This window comes from Rhinopithecus bieti, unplaced genomic scaffold (assembly GCF_001698545.2).
Source record: "Rhinopithecus bieti isolate Rb0 unplaced genomic scaffold, ASM169854v2 scaffold_61461, whole genome shotgun sequence".
Taxonomy (NCBI): Eukaryota; Metazoa; Chordata; class Mammalia; order Primates; family Cercopithecidae; genus Rhinopithecus; species Rhinopithecus bieti.
Window position 1 is genome coordinate 1,967,404 of NW_016823852.1, and position 8,343 is coordinate 1,975,746.

Genomic DNA, 8,343 nt, shown 5'->3' on the forward strand with positions numbered 1-8,343 from the left:
AAAAAAAGGCTCAAAATATTATGGCCATAAATTTTTATAACTTCTGGATACCTGCTGTTAGATCTGTTGATATACTTTATTTCTAAAACATCTTTACGGGATTGCTTACAAATGCTTCCTTTCTTTGTTATTATCCTTATATACAGAATCAAATTCCCTCTAGCAAAATATTCCATTAATCTGTAATGCCAGACTTACGAAGAAGGTACAGAAAGACTTGTCAGGGCTCCCCCGACCTTCTCCCTCCCCACACACTTTATTATAAAAATAAATTATTATTTATCCCATAAAAGTACTTTTTTCTCATTTGTTGCAACATTTGTAATAATCAAAAAGAAACAAAGTACCCACACATTCAAAAGAAGAAACACCTAGTATGTGGCATTTTTAATTTTATGTATGTACATATGTATGTACGCATTTATTTCAAAGGAGCAACCCTATTAACTGAGCATGTGGCATTTTTAAATGTGGCTCATGTTCATGTACCTAAAGCTCTCTCAGATGTCGGCCTGCATGCAGTGTCTAAGTGTGTATTGTAGAATCCTTATTGTGTACATTTAAAAATAAAGAAAATATAAATAGATACGTAGGAATATGCATAAAATTTTACTTTTATTTTATTTTATTTTATAGAGATGGGGTTTTGCCATGTTGCCGAGGCTGGTCTCAACACCTGGGCTCAAGCAATCCACCCACCTGGGTCTCCTTAAGTGCTAGGATTGCAGGCATGAGCCATTGTGACTGGCCATGAAATATTTTTTCTAGAAATAACCACAAGAACCTTTGGAGACAGAAACTTCTAGAAAGAGGAAAGAAGGCGTTCACTTCTTGTTTTATCCCTTTCTGTACCATTTGAATTTATTATTATTGCATATGCTATATTGCTATATTTGTTAATGAACCCTTTTTGGTTTTCTCCTTGGTACTAATATTAAAAATGAACAAATGACATTATTGCTTTCATACAAAAGCATACTTTGCTACATGAGAGCACCTAATCAATTCTGTCATGAATAGGACTTTAGGCCATGAAGGATAAGATATTACTATGTTTTAGTGGACAATGAAACAATGGATCCTATCCGGGTTACGCTGATCTACCTTAGGCTCTCCATCTGTGCACCTCTCAACGCCCCACGGTGAGAAGACAAATAGCAATGCTATTTGGAAAAAAAGGGGAGGGGTGTAACTCAGATGATAAGATGTTATCAAATAACTGACTTTTGGCTAGGAATGGTGGCTCACACCTATAACCCCAGCACTTTGGGAGGTTGAGGTGGGTGGATCATTTGAGGTCAGGAGTTTAAGACCAGCCTGGCCAATATGGTAAAACCCCATCTCTACTAAAAATATAAAAATTAGCTGGGTGTGGTGGTGCATGCCTGTAATCGTGGCTACTTGGTAGGCTAAGGCAGGAGAATTGCTTCAACCCGGGAGGTAAAGGTTGCAGTGAGCTGAGATTGCACCACTGCACTCCAGCCTGGGCAACAGAGTGAGACTCTGTCTCCAAACAATACAAAACAAAACAAAACAACCTGACTTTTCCAGGAGGACTAAAAGAAAATATATGGGGAGAGGGGTGGGGAAATTAGCCAAATTAGTAAATCAGTTGAAAATATATAAATCAAAGGCTTGAAGCTAAAAGGAATTCATCTGTCAACAAAAGAATAAAGATGGTAGAACCAAAGAGCAGACACAACCATTACAAAGATCAAAGTATACAATTCAACAAAGATGCAAAGAAACATTTTAAATGATTTTATAAATTAATACCTAATTTAATAGGCTCACTGCTACAAAATTAATTTACATTTGCTTTATAGTTAGAAATTCCTATCACTTTGGCTTATGTCTACATTAGTTTGTTGGCACAACAACATTCAAAGAATGTTCCTAAGACATGATAAAGACACTATTATTTGTAAGGCCTACCTTAGAAAAGAGCAGAGGATGCAACTCTAGTTTCCTTATGTCCCTAACCCTCAGTTTCTTTATTTATAAAAATGGGGAGCAAATGAGAGAATAATGAAAAACACAATGTGTATATATAGTGGTCAGTCACATACTCAATAAATAATCTCCTCCCTTTCCCAAAAGTAAAGTCATATGGTATGGTCTCTTCAACAATTAGCTTTTCATTAGCATTTTAAGGTTAACAATTGTAGAGCACTTTAGAGTTTACAATTTGTTTTCATATTTTCAATGAAGGGATCTTTCAACATGCTTATTATTGTAGCAACTAGAACCATATTACATACATTTTCGCTAAGTGATCATCATCTACATTTCTCTTGAGTAAATTATACCTTCCTTTTTGATAGATTTCTTCCCCCCCCCAAGCAAACAATCTTCCTCCTTTCATTCCAAAAAACTATAATTAAGAGATGTTGGGCCAGGTGTGGTGGCTCACGCCTGTAATCCCAGCACTTTGGGAGGCCGAAGCAGGCCGATCACTTGACGTCAGGAGTTCGAGACCAGCCTGGCCAATATAGTGAAACCCCATCTCTGCTAAAAATACTAAAATTAGCTGGGCATGGTGGCAGGTGCCTGTAATCTCAGCTACTTGGGAAGGTGAGGCAGGAGAATCGCTTGAACCTGGGAGGTGGAGGCTACAGTGAGCAGAGATGGAGCCACTGCACTCCAGTCTGGATGACAGAGCAGACTTCATCTTAAAAGAAAAAAGAAAGAAAGAAAGAAAGAAGTGTTGTTCTGTGTCACCCTTAATAGATCTCCTTATTAATCTCTTCCTCAAAGGAAAGAAAATACATGAGTTGTTAAAACTTAACAGGTTTTTTTTGCTCTATAACTTTCTCCTACCACAAGGTTCATTTTTGAAGTAGCTAATCCTGAGGGCTAAAGCAGTGGAATGAAAGGTTAGAGAAAAAAAAAAAGTATAACGCACAAGCATTTTTATACAGAGGTGGTGGTGGTTTCTTGGGTAAAATAAAACTTCAAGCTGGGTAAGAGGAAAATTAATCTTTTAATCCAATGTCTATCTCAGAGCTAAGCCAGGATACTCCAGAGGAATTTGAGGTAACTGGCCTATGTTGAGCACTTCTTGTCACTTAACTGGGAAACTAAGTTTTAGGCTTGCTTCTCATAACCATAAAATGGGCATTTTAACTGTATCCCTACTACATGAAATTTACCAGTAAAAGGCATCTATTACGGGCTGAATTGTGTGGTCACCCTGTACCCCCACCCTCCTGTCCACATTCATCTGTTGAAGTCCTAACCTCCAGTACCTGAGAATGTGACTATATCTGGAGACAGGGTCTTTACAAAGGTAATTAAGGTTAAATGAGGTCAGTGGGGTGGGCCCTAATCCAATATGACTGGTGTCTTTATAAGGAGAGCTTAGAACACAGACGTGCACAGAGGGAAAACCATGTGGTGACACAGCTATCTATAAGCCACAGAGAGATGCCTCAGAAGAAATGAACCCTGATGACACCTTGCTTTGGTACTTTAGCCTCCAGAACCGTGACGAAATAAATTTCTGTTTAAGCCAGTAGTCAGCAGTACTTATTATAGCAGCCCTAGCAAACTAATGCAGCACCCAAAAAGTAGCTTTAGGGAGTTTGGTTTTAAAAATACACTGAAAATCCAAGAACTCTCCCCAAGATTGCCCCTCAAAAAAATCTCTGCAACTATTAACACAGCAATAAATTGAGAAATTCCCTAGAGTGTGAACTGTGACATTCTTAACACAATTACCAATCATTGTTGAATTATATTGGCACTGCCTTTTAACATGAGTGGTATATGAAAGTCACTGTATGAAACTGTAGGAAATTGATGATCGAGCAAGGCAAAAAAATAATTTGATCCATGGATAAATACAACTTATTTATCTTTGTAAAGGCAAATTACAACCTTAGTCCAATATAAGCCACTGAAAACTGGTTGGTGACTCTGACTTTTTTTCTTTTAATTATTGTTATTATTTTTCCAATAAGAGGCTGGTTAGGGGATTTTCTTTTATTTATTGAGGATTTAAACCTCTTTCTAAAGGCGTTGAGGTTGCTTGAAAATTTCAAAATAAAGCATAAAATAAAAATCAGATAGTCAAAATTCAAACGTTCATGTGAGAAAGAGAATAAACAGCTGCTCTACATTTTTATCGAAACAAAACAAGAAAGGGCTTTCAACAGATACCTGGAAGAAAAAGCTCTGAGAGTTACCATTGAAACAAAGCAGAGTGGCTATATAATCACCTTATTAAAGGTTTTAGAAGCCTGAATAGATAATAGTGGACAAGGAAGAACAGCTCCTTACAGCACCTTTCAGTCTTAAAATTAAACAATGACTATAAAGTGATGTAATATATTAGGCTTTTATTTTCAGTTTTAAGAAAAGGCTGTATGGACACAAGATATGAAGGGAATGCATTTGAAAGTGCATAGTTTTAGATTATCTACCTTAACGACAGACAACGGAAGCATGTTCAACTTTCAAGAGTTTTTACAAACTCATATTAATCCTTTGTTCTATATTTTTCCTTATATATTTTCAGCTATTAAGAATCAACACATGAATGAGATTAATTCCTAACCAAAAATATTGCTTATTCTAATTCTCTTATTTTGACTTACTATGTGCCAGGTGCTATGCTAAGTGACTTCCACACATCTTCACAACAACAAAATGTGATGGGTAGTATTTGTAATTCTTTAATTAATCTTCACTAAGCACAATTCATTATGCCAGATTTGCAATACAGGTACCCCCAAAACCTGAGCTAAAGTGAGAGCAAAGCTACTAAGAATGAATATATCAATGAGATTAATTTGTCTACAGATGTGATCCACTCTAGAAGATATTTTACAAACATGACTGACAAAATGGACAATGTGCATATCTTGATCAAAGTCACTAAAAAATTGTCTCAACACCTCTCCTCCCTACCTAGATCTAATTTCATGACTTTCAAGCAATCTTCTGCTCTAATCTGGACATTGCTACTGCAGAGAGAATACGTCAGTCAAGAAGTCATCCCCGGCATCTGGTCTACCTGGAAGTCTTATGCTTCATTATAAATGAATAAATTGGCATCTGGTCCTAACTGGTTGGTTACTAAAAAACTAATCCTTCATCAAATCTGACAAAATCAAGTTTTGGGGCCTCATGAAGCTCAATACTAGACCCGAGACCATGGCAATCGTAACCCCACGCTCCTGGGTCTTGCTTAAGGAGCCAGCAAGAGATATTTCTTAAAAGAAAGACATCTCTCTTTGTCCTTTATCTTTTTGTCTTTCAGTTTGAGGCAATGTTAACCCAAGTCAGTATGTCTTTATATAAACAAAATTTCCATGTACGCAACATTAAAAACTATTTAGTCTTCTCTTAGAGTTCATAGACCAGTAAAATTTGAAAACATAAATATTCTGGGAAAAAGTTACTTTTATTTTTTCATTGACAAGTAAGATCACTAAAAATAATCTATTTAAGAAACAAAGGATAGTAATGAAGAAAAAAGGAAAGGCAATCACGTAATAGTACACTTTTTTTCTTTTTTTGAGACAGGGTGTCACTCTGTCACCCTGGCTGGAGTGCAGTGGTACAATCATGGCTCACTGCACCCTTGACCTCCCCATCCCAAGCAATCCTCCCACCTCAGCCTCCCAAGTAGTTGGGACTACAAGCATGTGCCAACACACCTCGCGAGTTTTTAAAAATCTTTTGTAGAGACAAGGTTTCGCCATGTTGCCCAGGTTGCTCTTGAATTCCTGGGCTCAAAGAATCCTCCTGCTTCAGCCTCCCAAAGTGCTGGGATTACAGGTGACTTTTTTTCCTAGTTAAGTGAATTTAGCTTTAAGGAAAACCCACTAGAGAGAGCTTATTTTTCTTGACAACCCTCAACAAAGACGGGCCCCAGAGGCAACTAATCCAACAGGAACACCTTCATAAGGAAACTGGGACAAAGAAGAGTTGATCACTTTGCCTAAGATGACACAGCAATATCCCAAATCTTGTTTCACTACAATTTCCAGTACCTGGAACTGACTCGAACTAGTTCCAAAGGAAAAGGTAAACTCTTCTACATGTATATATATATCCCTTATGTTCTCCTTATCCTGATGCCACTGTCGCCACTGGGTTTAGTTTTTGGCCTAATACATTTATGCTAGAACACTATATTATGGTATTATTTCTGGCACTGTAGCATGAAAAGACCTACATCTGATGACCAAGTAAGATTTTATAAGCTATTTAGTCTCCAGAAGATCTGATGTACCCAGGAATTTCTAAGTTCTACAACATATTGATTTCAAACACTAGTCAAAAAGGAGATCCAGTGATAAAAATATTTAACTCCTTATTCACAACATACTAAAATCAAGGAATGGAAGAATTTTATTTTATTTGTTTTGGGAATGATGAGAATACAGCTATTTAGTCCATAACACTTGTTAGGGGTGTGGAACTTAAAATGAGCTTTGACAAATGGAAGGCATTTTCTACACACAGAAATTTGAAATCCATATTCCAAAGTAAATTAGTAGAAAGTAAGTAAACAAGACCTCTGTATTTCATCCAATTGTTTTAGACCATGATACTAAAAAAACAGACACTAAAATTCTTGTGAGTGGATGTTCCCTCCTCCTGGTGAAACTTAGCTTGCTTCACTATGCACGTAAAAAGAGAACTCAACAGAACATTAGCACAGGAAAGGAGAATCTAATGAAGGCAATGGAAAGCCAACAAAACTTCATTTTTCTTGTTTTTGTTAGACAGCAAACAGCAAATGACCTTGTCCTATGCAATGTCAAGTACTGTGGTTTTAGGCTGCCTTTTTCTGGTTTTAGATCTCTGCTTATCCTTTCCTGCTGGAACATTTTTCCAGCCACGTGGAAATGGCTTTTATGTTAACATTTCAAAGGACACTCTACAGAAGCTAACATTAGATAAAGCCAGTCTTTAGGTATCATTATGGGATTTTCATTTATTCTGATTGTCACCAAGTTCAGGACAGGGAATCAGTTGGCCCTCAAATTAAAAAGAAAAGTTTCTGCCACAATTTTGAGGTAAAAGAATTACTCTTAAAATAGCTGATAGTTTAATAGCAACTTACAGTTATCATTACGGAACAAACTAATGTGATTTCTCCACTGCTGAAGCACAACTACTGTATCAGCTTTGTGCACTTCACTAGGGTAAATCAATTATCACTTACCATTAATAAGCAGAGAGCTATCGGATCCTGGATATGAATAGTTTAGACGACCTGAAGGTAAAAGAAGGCCGTTACTAAATTTACTGTTTTCATAGATGGTTTAAACTTATTCAATAACAGAGCTAATTGACTTGCTTTCAAATAGGCAAGGTATTTGAATCAGAGGATATATCGATCAGCATGTTCATCAATATTCAAAAAGGAAAAGTTTGAAAGTAGGAAAAGAAAATATTTCTCATATTTAACTAGGTCCTTCTAATTTGCAAATCCCCATCCAAGGTAATTTTCTTTATACCATTATGTAATAGCAACTCATTATGACAATCTTCACATTTCTGCCCCAATAAATGTGAAAATTTTTCATTTGTGTAGTGTTTTGTTACTTTTGAAAGTATGTAATTGGCAGTAATATTTTCCTATGTGACTCACAAGAAAAGTGCCACGCTTATGCCTACATGTAGAGACAGGCTAATGGGTTTAATTTCAGGTTTGGCGAAATATTTCCAGAGGGAAGAAGAACATTTCACTGAACTTACATATGATGAAAAACATCAAAAGCCCAGGGCACAGTAGGCACTCACTAAATGCTGGGCTACCTTCCTCTGATTTTTGAAGTGTGTCAAAATCTACTTTTGAAACTAAAATGGGCACCCAAGATATCCCTCAAAAAAGAATTTGTGAAGGTACTAAAATTTTTGTTGGATGAACTGTCTTCCAAATTGGTAGCCACAAATAACACATGAGGGGGAATGGCACTGGGATTTATCTTGAAAGAATTACATTTCTGTTTTGGAAGAGTTTCAACATGTAAGTTGAGTTATCTACACTACAAAGCCTTACTGAGTACACATATGGACCTAGTTCTAAACTATAAGTTATAAAATAAGAATCATCATGTAACACTTTTAAGTGTCCAAACCCCACGTGCCATCTGCACCCACCTTGAGAAGAATGACTGAAGAACCCTCAACAGTTCTTCCTCATCTAAGGAATGGATAGGGGAACCTGGTTGGTAGTTCTCTACGATAGTCCCGCCCTCTATAAATCAGGATTTAGAATAGGAATTTTAAAGTGACTCAGAACTACAAACATTCCTTTAGGAAACAGCAGTCTGAATTTTGACCCCACAGAACCATGACTCTCAAAGGCTAAGGAAAAACGGA

At 36.7% G+C, this 8,343-nt stretch overlaps 1 protein-coding gene across 1 annotated transcript in view; it reads right to left on the reverse strand.

Annotated features, from left to right (window-relative positions):
• Positions 1–7,227, reverse strand: part of LOC108521870 (cytoplasmic polyadenylation element-binding protein 4-like) — a 31,287-nt gene extending 24,060 nt beyond the window's left edge. The window contains exon 1 of the mRNA XM_017861864.1: positions 7,181–7,227. The gene's annotated coding sequence lies outside the window, so the exon portion shown is untranslated. The remainder of the gene's footprint in view (positions 1–7,180) is intronic.
• Positions 7,228–8,343: the final 1,116 nt, after the last annotated feature.